Source organism: Bos indicus x Bos taurus, chromosome 23 (genome assembly GCF_003369695.1).
Source record: "Bos indicus x Bos taurus breed Angus x Brahman F1 hybrid chromosome 23, Bos_hybrid_MaternalHap_v2.0, whole genome shotgun sequence".
Lineage (NCBI taxonomy): Eukaryota > Metazoa > Chordata > Mammalia > Artiodactyla > Bovidae > Bos > Bos indicus x Bos taurus.
In genome coordinates this window covers 37396334-37423876 of record NC_040098.1, presented here as the reverse complement: position 1 = coordinate 37423876, position 27543 = coordinate 37396334, and the positions used below count along the sequence as shown (strand labels likewise).

At 39.1% G+C, this 27543-nt stretch overlaps 1 long non-coding RNA gene across 14 annotated transcripts in view; it reads left to right on the top strand.

Annotated features, from left to right (window-relative positions):
* LOC113881407 overlaps positions 1-27543 on the top strand; it is a 527961-nt gene that overhangs the window by 45147 nt on the left and 455271 nt on the right. For all 14 annotated transcript variants that reach the window (XR_003508031.1, XR_003508027.1, XR_003508030.1 and 11 more), the window contains one exon: positions 17400-17527. This is a non-coding gene — a long non-coding RNA (uncharacterized LOC113881407). The remainder of the gene's footprint in view (positions 1-17399; positions 17528-27543) is intronic.

The window sequence follows — 27543 nt, the reverse complement described above, 5'->3', positions numbered from 1 at the left end:
TGTCATTTATGGCCCTGATAAATTCAGTAGACAAAACAGAAGTCGTTAGTCTCTTGCACCTTCGATTTCTAATCTGTGAAATCAAGAGATGCATTGAAGATTCTCTCTGTCATTAGACTGCGTAATTCTTTCTTTTAGAATTTGTGTGGAATTTGTAACATTGATGGGAACTAAAGTTTAAGCCACTAAAACAAGACAGAAATCAGGTTATCAGACACAGGGTTGTTTTTTCAGCCTGTGCTCTGCCAAGCCAAGCCTTGTTACAATCACAATGTGGCAAGATCTGATGTCCCATTATTATTTTTTCACTTGAGAATGCTTCAGCTGTACCGATCTATCATAGCGGTTGTTACACCGTGAGTTTCCCCATATCCATCAGAAGAAGAAAATCCATCATGCTTTTGACTACTTTTCCTCTCCAAGAAAGTGATCTTTACGAGAATGACATGTAATATAGACTTGACTCTTCTTAGGGCGTTAGAGAAACTGCCTGTGAAATAAAATCAATACATGAGGCAGTAGTTTATTTACATTTAAAATATTGAATAGCAAAGCATTTTATCAAAGACTTAGGAACCAAATACACATTCCAGACTTACATGTGGGTATAGTTCTGTGTGTAATACCCAGCTGTGGTTCAATGACTCTATGTAGCTCAACTATACTACCAGAAAAAAAGGAGATTTTTGAGCAGTTAAGAAATGTAGATATAAGGGTTGGTGCATTTAGAGTTTTTTTTTTTAGTTCCATCCCATAATATCAATTTAAATTATAATGATTACCAAGCAACTGAGAGGAACAAAAGCAGTCTTACCTTTCATATTTCTGGTTTTATTTTACACTCTGTTTTGTAGATAAAGGTATAAATTATGTTTTGCTGTTGCATCTTCTTAGTGGATTCCTTTTTAAAATGTTCTGTAGCAGTTTATATAGCATGGAAATTACTGGTCCTTGAAATTGAAAATAATTGGCCAATAAAACCAAATGGGCACTGAGTCTTTTTATTGGTGTAAATTACTTTATGCATTTCTTAATTCCTTCTATTTATTGGTTTACTTTCAAGAATTGAAATCTATATGGGAAACCATCAATTACCTTAAGATTTGAAAAATCTGCATGAATCGTTTTGCAATATGTATGCATATTGAATCATCAGATTGTATTACATTTACAGTGTTACATGTCAATTATATCTCAGTAAACCTGGAAAAAAAAACAAATAAAATTTTGCCATGAAATTATACATTAGGTAATTGGAATTTACTCAATAAACACTTACACACATAGTTATTTCTGATTTTATTGGTGTTTCGTATTTTTTTTGATTAGATCTATATATTCTTCCACCGCAAAAATCTAACTCTTTGATTCCTTTATTTATTCTGATGCTTTTGGTTTTTTATTTACTTTTTGATGCAATCTTTAATGCCTTCCTCCTGCTTTTCTGTTGTATGTGTTTCAGTCGCTCCCAGTCTGATATAAGGTGACATCAAATTCATAAGTCACCCCAAACCTACTGTTCCCTGCAGTGGGAACAGAAGACACTTTGCCGCCTCTGTGGTTTTCTGACTCTTTGATTCTCCCGCAGGAGGATGTAAGAACTCATGGACTTCCCTGTCTGGCTGGCTCTTTCCTATACATCTCCTTTCACCTGCTTCGACTCTCAGTCCCACTGCTGCTTGTAGGCTCATGATTCATAGCCATCGTCTCTGGGTTGGGTTCAAAAAGGGCATGCCGTCCGCTTTCTCACTCTAGACCAAGCTTGGACATAGACCCCGCCCATAGTTCCTCAAAGATGTCTACATTGAGGCTGTAGCGTGTAATATGACTTGATCAAAGTTTAGGTTAATAGAGAGTTATAGCACAGAAAATAACTTACACTAAACCGTAAGTATGATTATTATGGAGATTTTTAGATCTACTTTGCATTTTAATGAGCCCAGTTCATGATGTCCGGCAATCCACTGACTGAATGCGATTTCTCTTTTTTTTGTGCCTGGGACTCATTCATTCTTCCAAGCAATGCGTGGATGCTCACCCCAGTCCAGGTTTAGAGTTAGGTGTAGGAGTAAGAGAAAGCCACTTGCAGTGGGATTGCAGCTTTGAGAACTGAGGGCCGCTACTTTTGCATCTTGTGTGGCTCTCTTTGGAAGAGGTGGATTCTGGGGCTTTGAAGACAATCTGCTGGAGGTTTCTAATACTATTATTAGGTGTGGGAAAAGGAAACCCGAGAGATGTGATTTTGGGTCACTGACCTACCATTGTCCATTTTCTCAGGATAATGTAGTTTCTCGCTCAGGTATTATCAGTGAAGGTTAGTGGAGCCCTCTCACTTCCATCCCTCACGTCAAAACTCAGGAGGGAGATTGCAAAACGGTGTTTCTGAATCTTGCCACAATCAGTGCAAGGGAGGAAAATGTCTCCAGATTATGATCATGCTTGCTTCCTGTCTTTGTTCCCCATGAAAAGATTTCTCCCTCTATTGGTGTGTTTTCATTTTATAGAAGGTGGGAGTGAAGAGTCTCTCGGACTTTACCATTCTGTCATTTCACCTGAAATTCTGAAAAAAAATTTTTTTACAAAAAATGATTTTACAAAATTGCACCTTGGGATCATTGAGACATTAATGGGGAGTGTTAACCAGTTTAAAATCATGTCTTTCCTACTCACAGAATTTGAAATTTTACATAAAGGAAATATAAAATTACAAAGGCCTCAATAGAGTTTCTTTTTTTTTTTCTTTTTTTTTTTCTCGATAGAGTTTAAAATGAAAGGATCTTTCAGTTTAATCTGAACTTTTAAGTGTCGCAGTGAATTGTTTTATTGTAAAGTATCTGATAGTCCTCTTTAGTATTGATGAAATGTCCCATTTTGAACTGGATTAAAATGATTATTTATCAGCATCTTAGTTTAAAACATAGAGTATATAAGGATAAGTTGTTTCGGGATAAATCATTTTGTAATTTCACTAATTTTGTAATCTTCACTAAATGACACTGTTTCTCCTCACCTGATTTCTTCAAATTAGTACCACTGTATTCTATGTTCCAAAAAAGGAGACAACTTGCAGAGTTTTCAGTCCTAAGTGGCAGTTCTGACCGGGGTTCCTGTGGCTAGTGAGGTTTCCACTGGCTTCCGAGATAGCGGAGGTGGAGAGACCACGGCAGAGCCTCTCACTGAAGCCAGAAGCTGAGTCTGTGTTGCCTCAAAGTTTTGCCAGTTGGGCCTGTGTTGTATATCTTTACTCCTGCTAATGCAGGAGACGTAAGAGACTCAGATCCCTGTGTCAGGAAGATCCCCTGGAGGAAGGCATGGAAACCCACTCCAATATTCTTGTCTGGAGAATCCCATGGACAGAGGCTCCTGGCAGGCTACGCCCATAGGGTCGCACAGAGTTGGACACGACTAAAGCGACTTAGCACGCACGTATCCTTACTGTGTGTGCTTTTTTTTTTCAAATTAACTTTTTGTTCAAGAAGCATTTTCCCACTCTTTTAGGTATCATGAGTATCATTCTGTATTTTCTTCTATTGATTTTAGAGTTTTACTCTTTGCATTTAAACCTTTGATCTGCCTGTCTTTAGACTAGCAGCACACTCAGTTGCTTGGTAATGCCTGCCTTCTTGCGCCCCCATGGACTGTAGCCCGCCAGGCTCCTCTGTCCATGGGATTTTCCAGGCAAGAATTCTGGAGTGGGTTGCCACTGCCTTCTCCAGGGGATCTTTCCAACCCAGGAATCAAACCTGTGTCTCCCGGGTCTCATACATTGCAGGTGGATTCTTCCTTGGTGAGCCACCTTGTAGGAATATAATTTTATTTCTTCAATAAAATGAGTCAGTTATCTCTACCCCATCTTCTAAATACTCCATCTTTTTCCATTTGACTTATAGAGCTATTTAAAATCATATGTTGCGTTTTCCTATATGCAACTGACTCTTGAACAACACAGGTTTGAACTGCACAGCTGCACTTATATATACAGATTATTTTCAATAAATATGTACTACATTACTTACGATCCTTGGTTGATTGTATCCACAGAAGTGGAGCTATGGACACGAAGAGCCAACTGTAAAGTTACACACAGATTACGTTCTACGTATAATTATCCCCAGTGACTCAGTGGTAAAGAATCCCCCTGCAATGCAGGGGACTCTGGTTCAATTGATGGATCGGGAAGATCTCCTGAATTCTTGCCTGGAAAACCTCATGGACAGAGGAGCCTGGTGGGCTACAGACCATAGGGTTGCAAAGAGTTGGACATGACTGAGTATGCACACATTTAGTCTGTGTATAATCTATTATACACAGATTTTTGACTGCCTGTGGGTTGGCACCCCAACCTCCATGTTTTCAAGGGTCGACCATCTATGGGTCTGTCCCTAAGCTCTCTAATTTGTTTAATTAGTTCACTTTCCTGTTTTGCCGCAGTACCACACTGAACTAGTTTATGGTTGTGGCTTTTTGATTGGTCCCTCCATCAAGATATTGCAGGTTTCTTTCTCCTAGTATCTGAGTTCTTGGTGTCCGGCTTCAATCATTTAGATTCTTCTTTGCTATCTCTCTAGCATTCTTTCAGCTTTGGTTGTTCTGTCATATTATTTATTTTTCTTCACAGATGTACGATGTCATGCAAAGGTGATGGTGTCTCAGCCTGCTATAAAAATATACCATAGACCAGGAGGCTTAAATAACAGAAATTTATTTCTCATAGTTCTAGAGACTGGGAAGTCCAAGATCAAGGTGACAGCCAGTTAGGTGCCTGCTTCCTGGTTCATAGACTTGCTACATCTTCACATGGTAGAAGGGACTAGGGAGTTCTCTGGTTTCTCTTGTATAAGAGTTCCACTTCTGTGGATACAGCCGTTCATGAGAGCTCTACCCTCATGACCTAATCACCTCCCAAAGGCCGTACTTCCAAATACCATTTCATTAAGGAGTAGATTTCTTTCTTTTTTGGCCCCAAACAGGGATTGAACCTGAGCCCCGTGCCTTGGAGGCACAGATTCCTAACCACTGGACTGCCAGGAAAGTCCTGGGATTAGGTTTCAAGTTATGAATTTTGAGGGGATACAGACATTCAGCCAAAATGGATAGGTTAGTGTTATTATACTTCCCCTGACATAGCTCACAGTAGAGCAAAGAGTCTTGGAGAGCCAAAAGGGAATTTTTATATTATCCAGTCCTACCCAGTCATCCCATAAATTCGGAAACTGAGGCCCAGCAAGTTTTGGTGGTTTCCGCAAGGTAGCCCAGCTGGCAGTAGCAGCACTGAGACTCCGGGGGATCCCTTTCACTGGAAGTGATACCTGGCCACGTCTCCCTTCGTCTGCCTGTAGTTATTTCTGTGTCTGGATTTGTTACCATTCGTGGCTTCATAGAGCTCATCATTGAGCACTGAGAACAGCAATATCCACCCTGTTTCTCATGAACCATAATGTGGATTCCTGTTCTCCTTCTTTTGTGTTCTCTTTAATACACTGTTGCTGCAAATGCTGGGAGTCTGCTGAACATTTTCAAATGAAAACTATTGAATAATTTCAAGTATTTGTATTCATCTGTATTCACAAGTACAAATGCCGTTTTTGTCCCTTGAAGTGTGCAAAACGTTGGAGCTTGAGGGCCTGCCAGCCGATGCATGGGTACCTTTATTTTGAAATGTGTTTTGTGTGCAATTAACCAAAAGAAGTCCTTTCTGAAAGTTTGGCTGAGGTCCTAGAATTTGTACGTGACTTTACAATGTACTCTTACTGTATAGCATATTTAGTGTTTTTAGCCCCTGTTCTTGGCTTCTTAAGCTGACCAAGTTAAAGATTTATGGAAGAGGATTTCTCTTCTGCTAGCAGGGGATTATATCATGGTAATTATATAAATATATTTATATATATATACACATATACACACACATATATATATGGAAGTATAGTTGGTTTACAATATTAGTTTCAGGTGTTCAACATAATGATTCAATAATTTTATAAATTATACTCCGTTTAAAGTTACTTTAAAATATTGGCTCTATTCCTTGTGCTGTCCAATATGTCTTCGTAGCTTATTTCTTTTGGACTTAGTAGTTTGTATCTATTAATCTCCTACCCCTGTCTTTCCCCGCTCCCCTTCTGTCCCCACTGATAGGCAGTACTTTGTTTTCTGTATCTGTGAGCAGACTTCTGTTTTTTTCCATTCTTTTTTTTTTTAGAGTCTACATATAAGTGATAATATACACTATTTATCATTCTCTGTGTGATTTATTTCACGAAACAATAATCCCTTTCAGATCCATCCATGTTGTTGCAAATGAAAAAGTTTTGTTCTTTTTTATGGCTGAGTAGGATTCCATTGTGTGTGCGTGTGTGTCTATAATTTTACATCTTCTTTATCTATTAATCTGTTGGCAGACACTTAGGTTTTTTCTGTATCTTAGCTATTATAAATAATGCTTCTGTAAACATTGGGGTACGTGTATCTTTTTGAATTCGTGTTTTTGTGTTCTTCAGATATGTACACAGGAGCAGAATTGCTGGTCACATGGTGGTTCAGTTTTTAGTTTTTAGGAATCTCTGTACTGTTTTCTATAGTGACTGCACCAATTTACATTCCTACTGACGGTGTACAAAGGTTCCCGTTTCTCTGCATCTTCACCAACATTTGTTATTTGTAGACTTTTTTGGAAGATGGCCTGTTGGGCAAGTGTGAAGTAATATGTCATGTGGTTTTGATTTGTGTTTCTCTAATAGTTAGTGGTATTGAGGGTCTTCACATGTGTCTGTTGTCTGGCTGCTGCATCTTCTTCAGAAAAATGTCTCATCAGGTTTTCTGCTCATTTTTTTAACTGGGTTTTTTTGATATTGAGTTGTTTTAGCTGTTTAAATATTTTGGAAACTAACTCCTTATTGGTCGTATCATTTGCAAGCATTTTCTCTGATTCATTTATTGCTCTTTTTGTTTTGTTGGTGGTTTAAGTTAATTTTTCTAATTGTGGTAAAACACACCTAGCATAAACTTTACCATCATGGCTATTTTTAAGTATACAGTTCAGTGGCATCAAGTACATTTACATCGGTGTGTAGGCATCACCACCATCCGTCTCCAGATGTCTTTTCATCTTGCTATGCTGAAACTCTGGTCCTAGTAAAATGTATTGTATGTACAAATACATTCATAAAGCGGAAATAGTAAAATTCTTATGGCTGAAGGTACGATAGTGACATATGACTAATTAGATTTGTATTCTCCGTTTCATCAACATTTCAGCATCTTCAATTAACATTTATATGGTGTTTTTATTATAAATATTCTCACTTCATATTCAAAAACTCAAGTGAGATAGACATTAATAGTCCCACTCGGGGTCGCAAAGAGTCGGACACGACTGAGCGATTTCACACACACACACACACACACACACACACACACACACGCGCGCGGTTATAGAGAGGTAAAGAAGGAGTGAGAATTTCTGCTTAATCCATTGCCCTTAAATCCTTTCCACTATACCGCACTTCAAAAGATTAGCATTTTCTTTTCTTTTTCCCTTCTTTCTTTCCCTCCCTCTGCCCCCCTTCCCTTCCTTCTTTCCCTCCTTCCCTATGTCTTCATTTGGTGATGATGGGGTAGATGTCCAGGAGGAGGATTTCTGGAGTTTTGTTGTAAATTATGGGTCTTGCCCTAACAGCAAACATTCTTGTTCATAACCTTGGGCGTGCTCATCAGATCAAGGATTATTATGCTTTGCCTAAACAGTTAGTAGATGCAGCAGATGTCTATTCAAATATTACTTTAAAAATGCCCAGAATTGTATTTAAATGGCTTCCATTATTCACTAATTAAATTGCAGATTGTTTCTCCTGGGGATTGTGCACTAGGCTGAGTTTCTTCAATTTGTTTGTGTTGGAAGATGACAAAATAAATCTATTGCATTGCAGATTAGTGAAAAATCCTGCTGAATGGGCTAAAAAGTCCACATTCATCCTACAACAGACTTATTTAAAAAAAGCAATATATTTTCTTCTTTTCTGGCGATAGGGACAAAGAGTGGGCTTTTGTTAGTTTTTATTTGTGTATTTTGATTCTGGGGCTTAAAAATACATGGAGGGATCTGAGATACAATGGAAGCCCATGTGTTTTATTGAATGTGTCAGCTTCCTTGATCTGCATGGATTTTACAAAGAGCTCTCCGATGGAATGCAGATATTTTCAAACCATGTGTGTGTTTCTCACACAGGTGCCACAATTTAAATCTTTAATCAGTCTTGTCAAGAGGTTAGAAGTAGCAACCAGTTTGTCCTTAGATTTCATTTAGGGTCCTTATCAATTGCTATTGCCTAGATCAAGAGTGATTACAGAACACCCTTCCATGTACTGTCTTCATTTACGCTGAGAGAGGGAGGCAAAACCAGAATTAGGAGAAGGAATCAGCCAGAAGAGTTCAGTGTTCCTGCAGACCAGAGACCTGTCACAATATGCCCTTGATGTCTTTTGCACAAGAATGCTTGCTTGTTCTTAACATTTAGATTATTTCCATACCCCTAATTAAAAAACAACAAAACAAAAACATGACAATTTCATAATAATGTTCACTCTTACGCACAGATAATTAAGACTTTGCTCTCAGAATAAATAAATATCTGACACTTGTGAGCACTGGCTCTGGGGCAGCAGTGTCTCTGCTATGCCTCGTATATATTATCATATTTAATCCTTTCCACCTGGTGAGGAAGGTGGTATTTTCCTGACTTTACAGCTAGGAAAGTGAGGTTCGAAGAAGTTAGGAGGCTGCCTCAAACATCACACTGGTGATAAATGGCAGATCTGGGGTTGTGTCCATTTTGTGATATCAGTGCTCAGTTTTGTTTTTTTTTTAAACGCAGCATTCATTTTTGTCAGCATTGTTGCTGATATTAATATTCTTTGGGCTTCCCTGGTGGTTTGGAGGTAAAGAATCTGCCTGCCAGTTCAGGAGACGTAGGTTCAGTCCCTGGGTTGGGAAGATCCTCTGGAGGAGGGCATGGCAACCCGCTCCATTCTGGAAAATCTCATGGACAGAGGAGCCTGGTGGGCTACAGTCCATGGGGTCACAGAATTGGAAATAAACAACAATGTTCTTTAGACTTAGGAACTGATGTTGACCCATCACCCATAAGTCCATGGGCGTTCAAGACAATCTCAGACAAAATGTAAGAATTTGGTTCTGTTCCACCGTGCGCTAAGCTGGAGTGGGGAGCTGTAGAGCTACCAAAATATTGGATGGCAAACTGAATGCATTTTCAATCCAAGTGCCTCTGAGTAGTGACCCCGGACAGCTGGTGAGAAAGAGTGTGTCACCAACATAAATAATTGGGAAGGAGTGTTGGATGAGTTTGAAGCAAGGCAGCGAGCGATTCCCACATGGAGCTGTTAAGAAGGGACCTGGGAGTGTGAAGAAATGAAGGTTGCTTGATGTCCGGGATAAAATAAGGGGTGGATCTTAGCACTACAGATGGAAGCGGCAGCAGTTAAGTGACAGAGAACCAGAAGAGAGACATCTCCATCTGGATTCATTCAGAAAAGGATGTCAGACGACTAAAACAATGGCAGCATACAAATCTCCTTTGCTTATGTCAGATCAAAATGCGGGACAGATTCAAAATGGGTCCTTCGCATACGCATTCCTGTTCTGAGTTACTCTATGCCTTGTAAGTGACATTGTAAGGTCAAGAGTGATTTTAGCCTTATATATTAAATTTATTTTCAAGAAAGCAAGTACTTCTTTTCATAGAACCTCTGACCACCTTCTTGTTAATGTTTGGAATAAAATGTGAGTTGTTTGTTCTTACTGTTGTTTCCCAGTATTTTAGGAGATGAGCCGGCAGACACAATTCTGTTGTTCTCTAGCTGTGATGTAGTGTTTGAGAAATGCTGAGGAAGTTCAGTAACCTTTCGTAGGGTGGTGATGAAATTCAGGACTGGAGGAAGATTTATGGGTCAGTAGGAATAAAATGTTGCTGTTTATTTCTGAATGTCAAGTCACAATGACCTACTTTTCCTTTTTGCTTATGGTTTTTGTGATTCAAGTTCTTCAGGCATAAATAATTTGGGGGCTTTTGCTCTTTTTCTTTGCTGCCTCTTCTAGGATTTTTGTGTTCTGGCACTCACTTGCTAATGTGGATATTTTAATCATATTTCATATGAAAAGGCTTGGGAAAAGATGTTGATACTTTTCATTAGACAAATGGAAATGGTGTTGTATTTATATACAAAAAATATTTACTGAAACTAGCAGAATATCATGTTTTTAGGAGTGTGTGTGTGTCTTAGGCCCCTATGAGAATTTTTTAAAAGCAGTGGAAACTAGCCCCAAGAAAAAATCCATATATTCACATGCACATAAGATTTTCTCGTACAATTTCAAATGGTGAATTCAGCCCTGAACTCTTGGCTATGGATCCTTTGTTCTGAAATATCAAAAGTCATTCTGAATACATTTGATTTTGGGCACTGGCTATTTCTGTGGTCCCTGGGAAAAGGTGGACTTTTGCAGTTGTATAAGACAGTAGGAGATTTCTAGATTTCAAGTGAATGTACTCTAAGCCATAGTTACAGAGCGTGGTAGAGAAAGAACGTGACTTTGAGAGTGTGTATCCTGCGGATGTTGGATGGTGAGAAATGAGACTAGAGAAATATTAGAAATTATAATTAATGACTTAGTTTTCCCTTTAAAAAAAAAATTGGAACATATACTCAACCTGAGGGTTTCCAATAAAAATTTTATCAAGACAAAAGTCAGTATTTACAGTCACATTAGACTCTGAGAATGCAGGATGGAGATCCTGGAAGGCAGGGACCATGGCCCCGTGATATATGTTCAGGGAGCTCCTATATGTGACTGAATAGCTCTGGGAGTATTCAGAGCTATTCAGAAAAGGCCAGTCCTCATTGGATGTCTTTTGGGAGGTGATGAGTTTTGGGTCAGAGGTTCATCTGGATTTAACGCTTTTCTCTCAAGGCATCGGGGTGATAAACCACTTAGTATAGGAGAAACACCTAGAAGAGCTCTCCCTGTCCTCCTTTTTCTCATGCCAGATGCACCTTTACTCTCCAGCTCCTGAATGGCTCTGGTGAGAAAGTGCTCAACAAATTGTGCAAATATTCACCTAAAAGCAGTAAAAATCTTAGGCCACATTTACTATCCTGGGCTTCCCTGAGGTGAAGAATTCGCCTGCAATGCAGGAGACCCGGGTTTGATCCTTGGGTATGGAAGATCCCCTGGAGAAAGGAATGGCTATTCACTCCAGTATTCTGGCCTGCAGAATTCGATGGACAGAGGAGCCTGGCGGGCTACAGTCCATGGGGATGCAAAGAGTTGGACATGACTTAGTGACTCACACACACCATCGTACCAGCGATGCACAATAAAAGCCCATAAAAACAAAATCTTGTCTTCATTTTCCTGCAACGATCAGTTACAGTAGTCTCCTATTTATACCACTTACATAACATCTGTAAGTAATGCCTTATGGTCGCCTTGGTTCATTTACCAGACTGAGAACCTCTCAAATTAAGGTCAGGGATCTTTTCAAATACCACTTGGTAGTCCTTTTACTAATAAAGCAAGCCAAGCATATTGCTGGTGTTCAGCAAATAGTTGCTGAGCAAATATTAAGAAGGCCAGTTAGTGTCACTTAAAATCTCTAAACGTTCCCTTTTGAATTGTCTCCAACTGCTGATCAAGTTCGAACAGCAATTCAGGGTTTGTGTTGTCAGAGGCGAAGCTGTTTGCTTGCCATTATGACAATTAGCCTTGTAAGTTACCCATGTCTGCATAGCAAGTCAGTTGTAGTCCTTGCATGCTTGGTTTTCTGTTGCTCTTGATGCTGTGTAGAACCACGATGGATGGACTTGCTGTCAGATTCTGATAAGTTTGCTGTTCGGCCTCAGCTGTGGGCAGGGACAAAGCAGGCTCATTCATTAAATTACCATTCATTGACTACCATGTGCTAGGTATTATTTATCCACCAAGGATCTCAATACGAGTTAAGATGAGGCATCTGCTTATACTCAGTTCTCAACTTGTTAGGGGAAACAGACACATGAGTAGTAATTGCCATATCTACTGTGTTAAGCGGCTTGAGAGAGTAAAGAAAGGAAGGACCAAGATGGGGACTAATTGATTCTGTTTGAAGGTGGGAAGACTGTGCCAGGCAGAGGACAAAGCGAGGGATGAGACTGGAATGGCGACATTCCAAAGCAAAGCAAGAGCCAGAGCAAAGCACAGACGAAGAGTTGGAGATCTTGAGCAATACACCTGGAGCGGAGGATGGGAGAGCCAAGCATGGCTGGGATGAGCTGGAAAGGTGGCGTATAGGCACTTCAGAAGTGTCTTTAAACCCGTTCTGGTTTCCATGCCTAGTAGTTTGGATTTTCTCTTTTGAATGGGGGAAAGCCAGTTCTGACCACCGGTTTTCTAAGAGTGAACATCTACACTCAGATCTCAGTTCTTTCCTGGGGATAGAGACTGCAATTGGCCAGAGGAACAATTTCATCACAAGTCCCAATAAATTACCAGGGGAACTTAAACACAATTCAGTGTAGGGCAGTTGCTCTTGAATGTAAAGTTTATGTGTTTGCTTAGAATGAAGAGAAATCAGGATGAACTTTGTTTCTCATTTTAGCATTTTGACTTGAGGATCTGAGTAAGACTAATGGTGTAAATCAGCACTGTCCTTTCGAAACTGGCTTTGTATAGAGCTGACATCAAAGAGTAGTGGCTGGTGGTATAAATAAAGTAGGGGCGGCAGAGAGCGGTCAAATACTCAATCTAGGCCATCTTGTACTTGGTGGGGTAAGGGAGCTACTTTAGATCCAGTACTTGTATAACCTGTATAACTAGATTTCTCCCCCTAGTTAGAGTCTAAGTAATTTTAATTGAAAAAAAAACTTGACTTTGTCATATGCCTAGTAGCATCGTTGCCCTGTTCATTCCTTTATCCAATAGCAAATATTTATTGAACACCTACTAGGTGCTACTCTTAAAGGTTAAATTTTAAGAGGGAAGAGGTGATGGCTCAGTGAGGATGTTACAGGCGTTTGTAGGAGTATGTGCCAAAGCCCAGGCTTCTCTAGTGGCTCCGTGGTAGAGAATTTGCCTGCCAACCCAGGAGACTCAGGTTCGATCCCTGAATGGAGAAGATCCCCTGGAGAAGGAAATGGCAACCCACTCCAGTATTCTTGCCTGGAAATCCCACGGATAAGAGGAACCTGGTGGACTGTAATCCACGGGATCGCAAAGAGTCGAATACAGCTTGGTGACTAAACATAAGTATGTGCCAAAAGCCCAGGCTGAGTGTGTGTGTGTATGTGTGTGTGTGTTTGGGGAAAATGAAAAATGCTTAGCCAGGCTATACTGTGGAGTGTGACGGAAAGCAGAGAAATTGGGCTGAAACTTTGCTCAGTGCCCAGTTACAATTTCAACTATATGTTCAGGTGTCTGGAATTTATCCTCATGGCGATAGGAGAGCTGCTTCCTAGGAAGATGAGTTTAGCTGGTGTAAAAGAATGGATGGAGTAAGGCAAAGTTGAAGACCGACCAGTTGGGAGCTTTCTATAGCAATCTGACTGGGAGATGACAGTAGCCCTAAGTTGGGAGAGAGACTGAAGGAATACAGAAACTTGACTGGAGTCCAAAGATATTTAGGAAGGTAGATTTTAAATGAGACTTGGTGACTGATGGGAGGTGGGGGTCTTGGGCAGCTAGAAAGAAGAGGATGCTCTTTCTTGATCTAGGAAACATAATATTTATCTACTGGGGTGGACGTTCTTTTCAGTATAATTCAAAGAGTGTTAAACTGATCTAGGAAACCTTTACATTCTCTGATAACCCAGATGCAGGGGAGAGGAGAGGAATAAATTCAGAAGCGTGAACACACTCTCATTTTGATTTTTCTCTCTCTGCATTTGAATTTCAAGGCCAGGAGCATATGCCTCATGAGTTTGTGGGAGATTGTGATCCTGTAATCTTTTTCATTTTTCACAGAACTAGAGTGATGTAAACTTCCTTGGAGAAGGTGATTTTGCAGCTTCTGAATTACAAGCTCTTCCAAGTCCACCTCTGGTTGAAAATCAGTGGTGTCTGGTGTTTGTCAGAAGCCCCCCAACACTCATGTCAAGCTCACCAGTACTCATATTTCTTGCCTGTCACTTTGAGCCAAATAATTTCTAGTGGTCCCCAACTGCTAGGATCTCAAGCTCTTATTTCTTGAACCTTCTTCTTTTTTAAAAAAATTAAAAAAAAAAGAATCTTTTCTAGAAAAGCACGTTTGATGCTGAATAAGTAGGGTTTTCTCCTGAACATGTCATCCAGGTCATTAAATGGAAAATATGGTCTGTGATGCTACAGAGCTTGTCTTTTTAAATATGTTTTGAATATAAAAAATCAAAATTGTCTGGGTTCTGTTAAAAGAATGTATAGCCAGAATGTTAATTTGATTATCTTCCTCGACTTTCCCAGGCTTTCATAGGCCAGCACTTTGTTTGAACAGCTGTACTCCTGTAAATCTCAGTAACAAATGAATCAAGAATAATTTTGTGGGGCAAGTCAGATGAAAGGGGCTTCCTACGAAAGACAGGTCATTAAGAGAAGGAAGAAGGAAAGACTAGCAAAAATATGAGACATTAAACAATTTTTTTTAATAAAGCAGTTTGCTCTCATAATTCTTTTCTGATAATGTTAAAATATACTGTCCTTAATGGAGAAAAAGGCTTTATTTTCCTTTAGGTTTTAATATTGGGTGGAAAGAGAATTTAAAACTAAAGTCAGCAGGAAAAGAGAAATGCTGAAAACTGAAAAGCATAAAAAATAGGAGAGCAGTGTAGTCAGTTTTCTATTATCTGTAATTTTCTGTCCTCTATATGTGTGTTATCCATAAGCTGGGGTTGAGGGGATGGAAGAGGAGTGGGTGAAACTGTGAAATCTGTCTGCCTCCAATCACAAAAAGATAAACATGTGAAAAGGTATTTGCAAGAACTGGAGGAGAGAAGGACTTTTGGCTCTTAACATCTTACCTAGCAGATAGAACTGAAAGCCAAAAATAAAGCTAAAGTAAATTCAGGGAAGCATTGATTCACCCAACAAAATAAACGACTTAGTGGATTTGCTAATCTAATTAATCAACTCTTGCTTTTCCTTTCCAAGGTAGGTTCGCAGGCAGAGAAATAAATTAAATCAGCATTCCCCTCCCCCTCTTACTAAAAATAAGCTTGCTTTCCCTGGGTGACTCTGTCATTTAAAATTCCCAAGGCTGTCCTCACCCCCTCCCTGCCTCCCCGCAGTCCCCTGGCAGAAGCAATTGTAAGGAGACAAGATCTGTGCTGTGCAGATTACTGAGTTTGGGTTTCAGAGTATTATACCTTAGCTCTCCTACTTACACTGATGAATAAAATGAATATTAACAGGTTATTTTAAGAAATAAATGGTCTATGAATGATGTTGATTTGGAGATAGAGGAGCCAGTGACTCATAGATAGATCTTTTGTGAAGCTTAAAATCATATTGATGGTAGAAAATGGTGTTTTGCGGGGGGAGATCCTGGAAAATTAAAGATATTTAAAGTTTGAAGACAATTTTAATTGTGAAAATCTAGACACTGAAAGAGAAAAACAAATATTGTATATTAAGGCATATATATGGAATCTAGAAAAATGGTACAGATGAACCTATTTTCAGGGCAGGAATAGAGATGAAACCGTAGAGAACCAACACGTGGACACAGGAGTGGAAAGGGAGAGTGGGACAAATTGAAAGATTAGGATTGACATATATGCACTTCCATATGTAAAACAGATAGCTAGTGGGAAGCTGCTGTCATGTCCAGGGAGCTCAGCTCGGTGCTCGGTGATGACCTAGATGAGTGGGATGGAGGGAGGTCTAAGAGGGAGGCGATATATGTATATGTATAGCTGATTCACTTCATTGTACAGAAGAAACTAACGCAACATTGTAATGCAATTATACTCCAATAAAAAAACTATTTCAGTTCAGTAGTCTGCAGACTTGGTACTTAATATTGCCCCTTCTTAACCTTAAACCTCTACAATAAGACTTGGTTTAGATTGCATGTATCTACATATAATCATTTGATACACACATACACTCACCTAAACACAATATACAAAGAACCCTGAATAAACGGGAAACAAATTAATCAAAAGATTGCAAAGTGGTGAATGACACCTTTTACGCAAGTCAGAGAAAATATAATACAGGGATATCCTCGGTAACAAGTTAATTATGAGTCAAGACCGTATCACTAGGTTTTTATTGTTCAAAGGCATGATACCCGGATACGGAAATAGGAGGACAGCAGATTAGAAATAAGAAAACAATGTTTGCATTAGAGTTCTGCTCACACTTGCAGCATTTCTTTGCCTTCATCATGATTTGGGCATTCTTCCAAGAAAGGCTTAAGTACTTCCAGCTGACTTCATATTTTTTTTTTAAATTTTTATTGGAGGATAATTGCTTTACAATATTGTGCTGGTTTCTGCCACACATCAACATGAATCAGCCACAGGTTTACATATGTCGCCTCCCTCTTGAACCTCCCTCCCATCTCCCACCCCATCCCACCCCTCTGTGTTGTCACAGAGCACTGGGGTGAGCTCCCTGGGGCACACAGCAAGTCTCACTGGCTATCTGTTTTACTTATGGTCATGCGTATGTGTCCATGCCCCTCTTTCAATCCGTCCCACCCTCTCCTTCCTACAGTGTCCACAAATCTGTTCTCTATGTCTGCGTCTCTACTGCTGCCCATCAGTACCATCTTTCTAGAATCCATACATGTCTTAATATATGACATTTGTCTTTCTCTTTCTGACTTACTTCACTCTGTACAATAGGCTCTAGGTTGCCAGGAACCTTAATCAACTTCTGGCCCCCCTGCCTTGAGGGTCAAAGACTCCCCAAGGATTGCCTTTCCCCACTTTTCCTTCTTTGATAGACCAATTCTGATTCTTTCCAGTCTTGTTCACTCTAAGATATTATGCTCAACATTCATTTATATGCTCAACTAATCTTAATTAAAATGTAACAGAAGATCAGGGCACAATCAAATTAGGTTCTGAAAATACTTGAATAGTTGGGTATCAGTTTAATGAATTAAATAGCTCGTGGATCAGCTTCTCTTCCCAACAGTGTCTTAGTCTTGCTTTCACTTCTTTTTTCAAATTATTTTTTAATTTTTTAAAATTTTTTGACGGTGCCACATGGCATGTGAGATCTTAGTTCCCCAACCAGGGGAATCTACGCGCCTTGCTCTGGCAGCATGGGGTCTTAGCCACTGGACCACCAGAGAAATCCCTTGCTATTATGTCTTAATACTCTTTTCAACTTCCATTTTGGATGAATGTTCTCTTTTAACTTACAGATGCTTTTGCTATCTGGAAACTTATGCCCACGTCTGTGACTGCGGGTCAGAATTGCTTTCCTCACATTCTGATTGGGAGAGTTGTTAAACATTGGAATGTCCTTCTGAGCTGGGCTGTGGAATGTCATGTAAGTTACTAGCATTTTTTTTTTTCCCGAATATGATGAATTTTCACATGTTGTAGGAATAGTTTGGGCAAGTCTGTGAAATTCCCCTCTTTTTTATTGAAGTGTAGTTGACATATTCTATTAGTTTCATATGTACAACAAAATGATTTGATATTTGTATATATTGTGAAACGATCACTCCAATATATCTAGTTAATAACCCGTGACCACACATAGTTGAAGAATTTTTTTTTGTTGTGATGAGTGCTTTCAAGATTTACTGTCTTAGCAGCTTTCAAATGTGCGGTACAGTATTATTAACTATAGTCACCAAAGCTATTTAATTTTTTAACTGAAATGTACTTTTTGACTCCCTTCACCCATTTTCTTCACTCATCTGTTCCCAACCACCAATCTGTTCTCTATGAATTTTCTTTTTCTTTTTTTGAAGATTTAACATGTAAGTGAGATCAAATGGTATTTGTCTTTGTCTGACTTATTTCACTTAGCAGAATTATCCATTCATGTCATTGTAAATGGCAAGATTTCTTTAATGACTGAATAATCTTCCATTATATATGTAAAGCTTCCCTGGTGGCTCAGACAGTAAAGAATCTGCCTGCAATGCAGGAAACCCAAGTTCAACCCCTGGGTCCTGAAGAACCCCTGGAGGAGGGTATGGCAAGCCACTCCAGTATTCTTGCCTGTAGAATTCCATGGGCAGAGGAGCCTGGTGGGCTACAGTCCTTGGGGTCACAAAGAGTCGAACACGACTGAGTGACTAGGCACACACACACACACACACACACACACAGACACCGCATTTTCTTCATCCATTCATCCACCAATGGACACTTAGGTTGTTTGCATATCTTGGCTACTGTAAATAACACTGCAGTGAATATTGGGTTGCGTATATCTTTTGAATTAGTGTTTCCATTTTCTTTAGATAACTATTCAGAAGTAGAATTGCTGGATTTATGGCACTTCTATTTTTAATTTTTCAGATAAAATCCATATTCTCTTTTCCACAGTTGCTGCACCAATTTACATTCCTGGGGTTCCTTCTTCTCCACATCTTTCCCAACACTTGTTATTTCTTGTCTTTTTGATAATAGCCATCAGACAGATGTAAGGTGGCATCTTGTGGTTTTGAATTTTATTTTCTGATGATGAATAATCATCTTTTCATGTACTTGTTGGCCATCTGTATGTCTTTAGGAAAATGTCTATTCAGATCTCTGATACTTTTAAGGCTGTGAATCCCAAAAGTACTCAAATATACTCAAATGAAATGTTTTAAACTTGGTTGTCATGGATTTGAATGCATACCTGGCCATTTCTGAGAATTCACTTTGTGATTTATCAAGTTATCCTTAACATTCAAATTGGGGAATGATTTGGCTAGATACAGATGAAGAATATAAACGTTACCCTCTTCCTATTATGATGGCCAAGAAATCCTTAAAAACTCATCACTTTTCCTGTGACATCTTCCCAGACCTCCCTCCCACTGTCAGCCATTGGATACTACCTAAGTTGATCCATGTCAAGGATTAAACATAGTGTCTGAAATGAAGTGAAGTGAAAGTTGCTCAATCGTGTCCAACTCTTTGCGATCCCATGGACTATACAGTCCCTGCCATTCTCCAGGCCAGAATACTGGAGTGGGTAGGTAGCCTTTCTCTTCTCCAGGGGATCTTCCCAACCCAGGGATTGAACCCAGGTCTCCCGCGTTGCAGGCGGATTCTTGACCAGCTGAGCCAGCAGGAAAGCCCAAACATAGTATCTAGGACCATGTAAAAAAAATGCTCATAAATGTTAGCCTTCACTGGGCTTGCCAGGGGGCTCAGAGGTAAAGAATGCCTGCCAACGCCGGAGACTTGGGTTCAGTCCCTGGATCGGGAAGATCACCTGGAGAAGGAAGTGCCAACCCACTCCAGTATTCTTACCTGGAAAATCCCGTGGCCAGAGGAGACTCCTGGGCTATAGTCCACGGGGCTGCAAAAGAGTCGGACATGATTCACCAATTAAACAGCAACAGCATTGTAATTATTTTTAATATTTATAATCATTGTATTTAATATGTATAAAAGATTTATTTTCATTTTATAGTAAAACATTTTCATATACTCTGTGCTCTTTTATGGCAGCTTGTACATCTTGCATGTATTCAGTCAGTCGTCAAAAAATTATTGCTTGCCTAAGTGTTTTCGGGACTGACATTATATCCCTGTTATACAAAGATGACTAAGACAAGGATGTCCTTTAGAAAAGGATGGTTTGCCTCTTATGATCAAGAGTTATGCTAGTATATTTATTTTTGTCTTTTATATTGTGAGTTCATTTGAGGTCAAAACCAGAAGATTCACTATTAACTTATCCTGAAATGATTTAGAATTAAAAAGAGAAATCATCACAAAGTAACCTTGCTTAGTCCAACTACTTTTATTTTTTAATTTTAATTAACAAAAATTATTAGCCTTTAGCACAGTATCTGGCTTCCCAGATGGCACTGGTGGCAAAGAACCTGCCTGCCAAAGCTGGAGACATAGGAGAAGAGGGTTCGATCCCTGGGTTGGGAAGATCTCTTGGAAAAGGTCATGGCAACCCACTTCAGTATTCTTGCCTGGAGAATCCCATGATCAGAGGAGCCTGGTGGGCTATAGTCCATAGGGTCGCAGAGTCAAACAGGACTGAGGTGACTCTTCATGCTCTCGCTCACAGTATCTGGCATGTAGGAAATCCAGTTGTATATTATCAGGTGATTTACATTCAGTGTTGCTCAATGGGTGACTTCTCATTGAAAACTTGTTAGTAAGGAGGCTCAAAAAAGGACACAGCATCATGCTAGAAAGTTGGCTAGGACTGAGTTTTTTCCCCCAATTTATTTGATAAATAACCAACCTGTAACATTGTACAAGTTTAAAGTATTTTTATCTTTTAATTGTTTGGATGAGCCAAGATATATGGGATCTTAGTTCACTGACCAGGGATTGAACTCGTGTCTCCTGCAGTGGAAACACAGAGTCTTAACCACTGAACCTCCAGGGAAGTCCCTAAGTTAAAGGTTTACAACATAATAATTTGATATTGACAATATAACATGTTACAAAATGATCACTACAATAAGTTAACATCTATCACCTTATATTGTTAATTTTTTGTGTTTTTTTTTGGTCTTGTGACAAATTGCTTTTGAAACATTACAGTCTATACAGCTCTGGACATATTAAGAGTGTTGATTAGTTCAACATATTGGCATTCCTCTTTATCCTTTAGGACAGTGGTCCGCAACCTCCAGGATCGAATGTTTGATAATCTGAGGTGGAGCTGATGTAATAATAATAGAAATAAAGTGCACAATAAATGTAATGCACATGAATCATCCAGAGACCACCCCCCACCCCTCGCCCCTTGTCCATGGAAAAATTGTCTTCCATGAAACCAGTGTCTGGTGCCAAATGGTCGAGGACTGCTGCTTTAGCCGACCGTGGACTGGTATGGTCATTACAGTTACTCTCTTCTAACGATACCTAAACCCACTCCAGTATTCTTTCCTGGGGAATCTCCTGGTCGGAGGAGCCTGGTGGGCTAAAGTCCACAGTGGTGCAAAGAGTCAGACATGACTGAAGTGACTTAGCACACACGCATCGATACCTAGTGTTGTACGGAGCTCCCGCATTTCTTGGTTCATCTAATCCTCAGAATAATTCTATGAGATCTGAAGGGCAGTAGATTCTTTTACATTTTATAAATGTGGGCAACTTTCCAGATAATGTCAGTGATTTCTTAAGATCATGCATGTAGTAAGTCTAGCATCAAGGCCCAAACCTGTTTCCTCAGTTCAGATCCATTGCTTTCACCTCTAGATTGTCATGGCTGGGATATTACTTAGTTAAAGAAGCTGGGATGGTTTCAGTGTGGAAAATAAAAGATATGTGAAAAAGATGATCACTATCTTTACATGTTTCAGAGCCCATTCTGTAGGTGGGGTAGTAATTAGCCTTATTCTGAAAATTCTCAGGGTAAAACTTTGAACGTTTGTTGCTTATGCCTGCTTTTATTTTGGCCTAATAGGGAAATTTTTTCTGATATGCAGGGAACCCGTGACCAGTTCTGCCATGCGTTATGCACTGCCCTCTGCTCACTTGTGTGCTTTATTTCATCAAGTTCTTCCCATCTTATTCATGATTTCTTGGTCATCTTTTCTACCACAGGACCTTTGCACTGCCAGGCCCTCTGCCTGGGGATTGCCTTTCCTCTTTCCCCACAGTTTTGCTTGGTTGAATCTCATGTATCCTTTTGGACTCAGCTTAAAGGTTCCTTGCCTGGAGAAGACTTTTCAAAGAGAATGAATGTTTGCCAGCTTCACTGAAGAGTCAGAATTCCTTATTGTAAGCAACAGAAAATGCACTTTGAGCAGAAATGAAGCTTATGAAAGGATATCGAGACATTCATAAGAGAGAGCCTCCCTGGGAGGCTGAAGAACTAGGCACATACATAGGTCAAGTTTCAGAAACAGTGTCCACACCACGCCGGCAAACTGGCCCAGAGAAGAATCTGTTGCCTGGTGTGCTTCTGAACTGAGCACGCGATGCTGTGGTTGACAGTGTTGCCTGGAAATCTATTTAATTGCAACCACTGTCAACAGTAGTGCTGCCTGGGAACTCACTTGCAGTGTTGGCCTCCTGAGCTGGAAACCTCTGCTACCATCTTGACCAATAAAAGCAAAGCAAATCCACACCAGAATGCATCGTCCTTCATCCAGTTGGTCATATGTGAATACCAGTTTTGCAAGAGTGAATCTGATTGGTGGTGCTGAAGTCAGCCTAGCGGCAAGCTGGCTGGAGAACTGAGCTTCTCAAGTTCTATCTTGGGAAAATGGGCCCTCAACCCATTTTCAAATTTTGACCCATTTTGACCTGGGTCAAAAATGACCCAGCTACATCAAGGGTGTTCCAAAGGTGCTGGCCAGTCAGAAAACATGGCAAATATCTTCTATACCAGTTACCAATGTTCTTATCTATATTATAGGCCAATCATTCCTACTTCACAGGATTGTTATAAGGATTAAGGAAGGTAATTTAGGTGAAACTGCTTAGTAAACCGTACAGAGAGATATACGTATAAAATAGTATTATTCTTTTACTATGATTTATATCTTTAGCCAAAGCTTAAAATTGAGTGCTTAATAAGTTGACTAATCTCCAATTCACTTTAAAGGTTTTTAAGATAGGGAGAATATTCTACTTTCCCACAATGTAAATGTTCAGGAGAAATTGAAAAAACAACTTGTTATATCAAATAAATGCCCTCATAAATTTATATTATCTCCACATTTTTATTTTGAAATGGAATCATAGAAGATGACACGGAACATGGAGATGGTAGTTTTAAATTGTGGATGAGTTTTCAGCTACTTTTTGACTGTCTCTGAATTTTAAGTATTTGTTCTGCTTTAGTTTTTTTGACTCTGGATTCATCATGAATACAGACCTCTTGTTCCAAACCAGACAATGGGCTTATTCAACCTTCAAGGGCCTCAACATTTGGTTGGTCTGCTGTGGCCTTTCAGTGACTCTTCTAGAGGGATTATTATCTTAGAAAAAATGTAGATGTGACAGCTGAGTTTTTAGCACAAGTAAAAGCAGTTGTGTAAAAGAGGATGTTAGTGTAAATGGCTGTTGCACTTGCCAGACTTGCATTAATGCTGTTGCAGTGGAAATTAGTCACACAGTCAGTGGGTGCAGTTCTGGCCTTGCAGGTAAACCTCCTCTGTAGAAGAGGAGAGGTCAATATCAGTGCTCTTTCAGAGGAGAAGGAGCCAGGCAGGCCTATTTTCTTCTTTAACAGAAACACTTCTCTGTATAATAATCAAGATTTTTGGATTAGGAGATGATTAGCTTTGCTTTTTTGTAAATATTAAATTGAAGTAATATATTGCTAGAAAAATTGAAACACCACCCAGCTTTGCATTGTTTAAAATTGGGTTATAATCCTCAGATCGTTTGATTTCTGCCATCCTAAAGTTATACTTTATTCAAGAATATGGAGGATTTTAAGATCTGCGTGTTCAGACACCTTCTTACTTATGCAGTGCTTTATACTAGTTTGAACTGCCTTCTGAATTTCCAAATCACTTATGTTGAATTCAGGGAAATTTCTTCCTAATTTCTTTCTCCACACTTTCACATATGTGTATACATGTTGTCACTCATTTATGCTTAACCTAAATAAGGCGTTTGTTTCAGGGCATTGGAAATCTGGTCCTTACACTGTGTTTTGCTAGAGGTTTTAAGCTTGCAAGAGGAGGCTGCCTTGTAAATAGCATGTAGTCAACAGAGCTTACTGGGGTGAACTGTAAATAGTAAATTTCGGTGACTCAACATTTGTTTAGATTACCTGATATGTCTAAGTATTCATGTGATCAGTGAATATTTTCCAGCTCTGAACATGGCTGATTGCATCGCTCAAAATACGTACTGTGCATAAGGGAGCTGGCTGTTTGGTTGGGGGAGGGGGAATGAGCTAGATTGAGGAGCAAATGGATTATTCAGGGCTAAAGCATTTGGTTTAATTGGTGCCTTGAAAGTAACTTGACACCCGGTCCCCCCTTCTCCCCCCAAGTCTGCAATGGATTTCTCAGTGTGGGTGTATATGATTACCTTTTATTTTATTGACTCACTAAATTCTTAGATTACACTACCATTTGATATTGACAAACCATAAAATTCCTATGGAATCTGCTCACTAGTGATTTATAAAGAATTATCTTATTAATAAACTCAGCATCATTTGAAATTCAAGTTTAATTAAAATGGAAAAGCAAATGATTATGTAAAGATTTTTTTTCCTCATTTAGACTTGTATGCTTTTATTGTCTCTTTGCCTTTTCTCTGAATTCATGGATTTTTATTTCAAACCCATTTTTTCCTACATGAATTTTTACAGAATCTGTTGTAATACCTGTTTTGTTGTTAGCTTTTGATTTAAGGATTTTTTTTTTTTAATTAAAAATGTTGGGAAGGACTTCTGAAGTAGAGTCTGAGGGAGTTAAATTGAAAAACAAATCTATGTTATTCAGGGAGTTTAGTTTGTAAAGATGCTGTTTAAAGATAATGATTGTTTATGGACTCTTTAAAGATGTTTTCTCATAAGAGTTGCCAGATAACAGATTAGTTATCTGAGAGTGGTTTAAAGACTTTGGAATTGCCTGGGTGACAATATTGCCTTATGGTACTTATAAAGCTCCTTTGAAGTAGGCTTTTTACATTGGAAATCCAGAAAATATTTTTCTTTTCTTCTTTTATTAAACAGAAAGCAATACATGGAGTAGAGGCTTAGTAAAATGTTGTAGAAGCAATACACTGGTTATTTTTGTGATTGACTCGATTTTTCATCTTTCAGCCTTTACGGGCTACAGGATCTTTTCTTGGATTCTCGGATTAGTTGGAATTCTTAGCATGATGTGTATGCTGTTTTTTGCAAACGGCACATCCTTACCAAGTGCACACTGTCATGCCTCCGAGTTCGAGGCCCTCTTCCCTTTTGTCACCTCTTTCCTCCAAATATTATTTGGTGCAAAGTCTGTATTGCTGCTCCCAAGCTTGGTTGTTAAGAGAGCTTTGAGTTGTAGGGCACGAAACATTTCTGAACAACTTATGTAATACACAGTCATGCTAAAGAAACAGGGTCAGTAGAGTGGGCTGTCGGAGTCAAGGCTAGAAACTTGCAGAGGTAGGTGTGGCCATGTGAGTCTTAGGTCCAAGCTTCTGTGAGCTCACAAAGGAGATGCATGGTCCATTGCTCTACAAAAGCTATTTAGGCGGGCGCTTTTCTTCCCAACTAGCTTTTAAATGCTCCTGAGGCCCTGAAGCCTATTCATGTGCGCCTCTCAAGATTATGAATACAAAAACCCTAGTGATTTTGGAAGTCCTAAAGAGAGACATCCTAACCAGAGCATCATCAACACATGATTCTGCTAATCAAATGAACAAATACATTTTAGGCTATCACAAATACACTTGCTTCTGTTGGTGAATACACTAGTCAGTCTCTGGAACCCTTCAACATTTATTCTGTTTTAGCATTGATAGGATGGTTGATATTGATTGTAAATTTGCATTCAAATAGTGGAGCCAGTCTTTTGTGATAGATGTAACTCCTGAGAGCAGCAGAAATGATCTTAGTTTTTATGGTTTGACAATACAGAAGGCATTTGATGAATACACAAATTGGCTATTTCAAGCACTTTGGAACGTTAGTCCACAGAGATTATGTGTTTTTCCCCCTTTCAGGTTTCGTGTTTCAAAATAAAAAATTGTTTCTGTGATTATTTTAAATATAGTGTCTCTTAATCTAGTATATCAAGCCGTGTTTGATAGAACCTGAATCCAATTCAAAATCCCTTCATGAGAGAATAGAAATCATCACATGAAATTTATTAAAATAGGGTTTCACCTATAATGTTCTGATTTTCTCTTTCCTTCAATTTTTATCAAGTTTTTTAAATGCCCACTGGATGATTTATTTTAGAATTGGCCTACTTTTTTATTTTTTTTTTTACTTTAATGCCTGTGGGCGAATGTAAATTTGTAGCTGAATTAGCAAACCAGGGATCTCTGTATAAGTTAATAACTACAATTGGGAATCAAATGACTGATTTCTCTACTTTCCTGGACTGGTTGTATAAGTAAGATGAGTAGAGCTAGGACTGGGAGATAAGGGAATTTATGGGGACATAACTGACTTCACGTTGTCTTAGTAACATAACAGGAATGCATATTTATTGTAGAAAATCCAGAAAAGTAAAAGGAGAGAAAATCGAATATTCCTCCACTCAGATAGTCATGTGAACATTCTCATACCTTCTACTTCAGACTTAAAAAAATATTTTACATGTAAAAAGTGTACATATAATTTCTGTAACAAAAAATAATAAAATATCTACCTGTGCATCTGCCATGCAGCTTAACAGAAGAGCACCCATCTGGTTTTACTCCCAAGTCATGCCTCCTCATGTGTGCTCCAGATGTAATTTTTCCTTTTTCAGTTGAAATTCGTGTTTCAGGAAAAAAAAGTTATCATGATTATTATAAACACATTGTCTCAATCTATGTTAAATAATTCAGTACCCTGGATTTTGTGTGTATCATTTTCTTGTGTTCCTTTATAGTTTTGCTGCACATTTATGTGTCCCTAAATAATCCTTGCTTTCCATGTGTGTTTTAATCTTTAAGTGGAATTGTATTTCTTCTATTGAAACTTACTTTTTTGGGGATTAATATTATATATTTTGTGAGCTGTATAGCTGTAGTACACGCTTCTATAAAGAAGTTTTTTTGATGTGAATCATTTTTAAAAGCTTTATTGAATTTTTAAAATAATATTGCTTCTGTTTTATGTTTTGGTTTTCTGGCTCAAGGCATGTAGACTCTTAGCTCCCCGACCAGGGATCAAACTCATACCTTTTACATGTGAAGGCCAAGTCTTGACCCCTGGACCACTAGGGAAGTCCCGTGTGGTACATTTATTTTCACTCAGTTCAGTTCAGGTCAGTTGCTCAGTTGTGTCCGACTATTTGAGACCCTATGGACTACAGCATGCCGGGCTTCCCTGTGCTTCACCAGCTCCCGGAGCTTGCTCAAACCCATGTCCATCTAGTCGGTGATGCCATCCAACCATCTCATCCTCTGTTGTCCCCTTCTCCTGCCTTCAATCTTTCCCAGCATCAGGGTCTTTTCCAATGAGTCAGTTCTTCACATCAGGTGGCCAAAGTATTGGAGTTTCACCTTCAGCATCAGTCCTTCCAATGAATATTCAGGGCTGATTTCCTTTACGATTGACTGGTTGGATCTCCTTTCAGTCCAAAGGACTCTCAAGAGTCTTCTCCAACACCACAGTTCAAAAGCATCAATTCTTTGGCACTCAACTTTCTTTATAGTCCAACTCTCACATCCATACATGACTACTGGAAACACCATAGCTTTGACTAGATGGACCTTTGTTGGCAAAGTAATGTCTCTGCTTTTTAA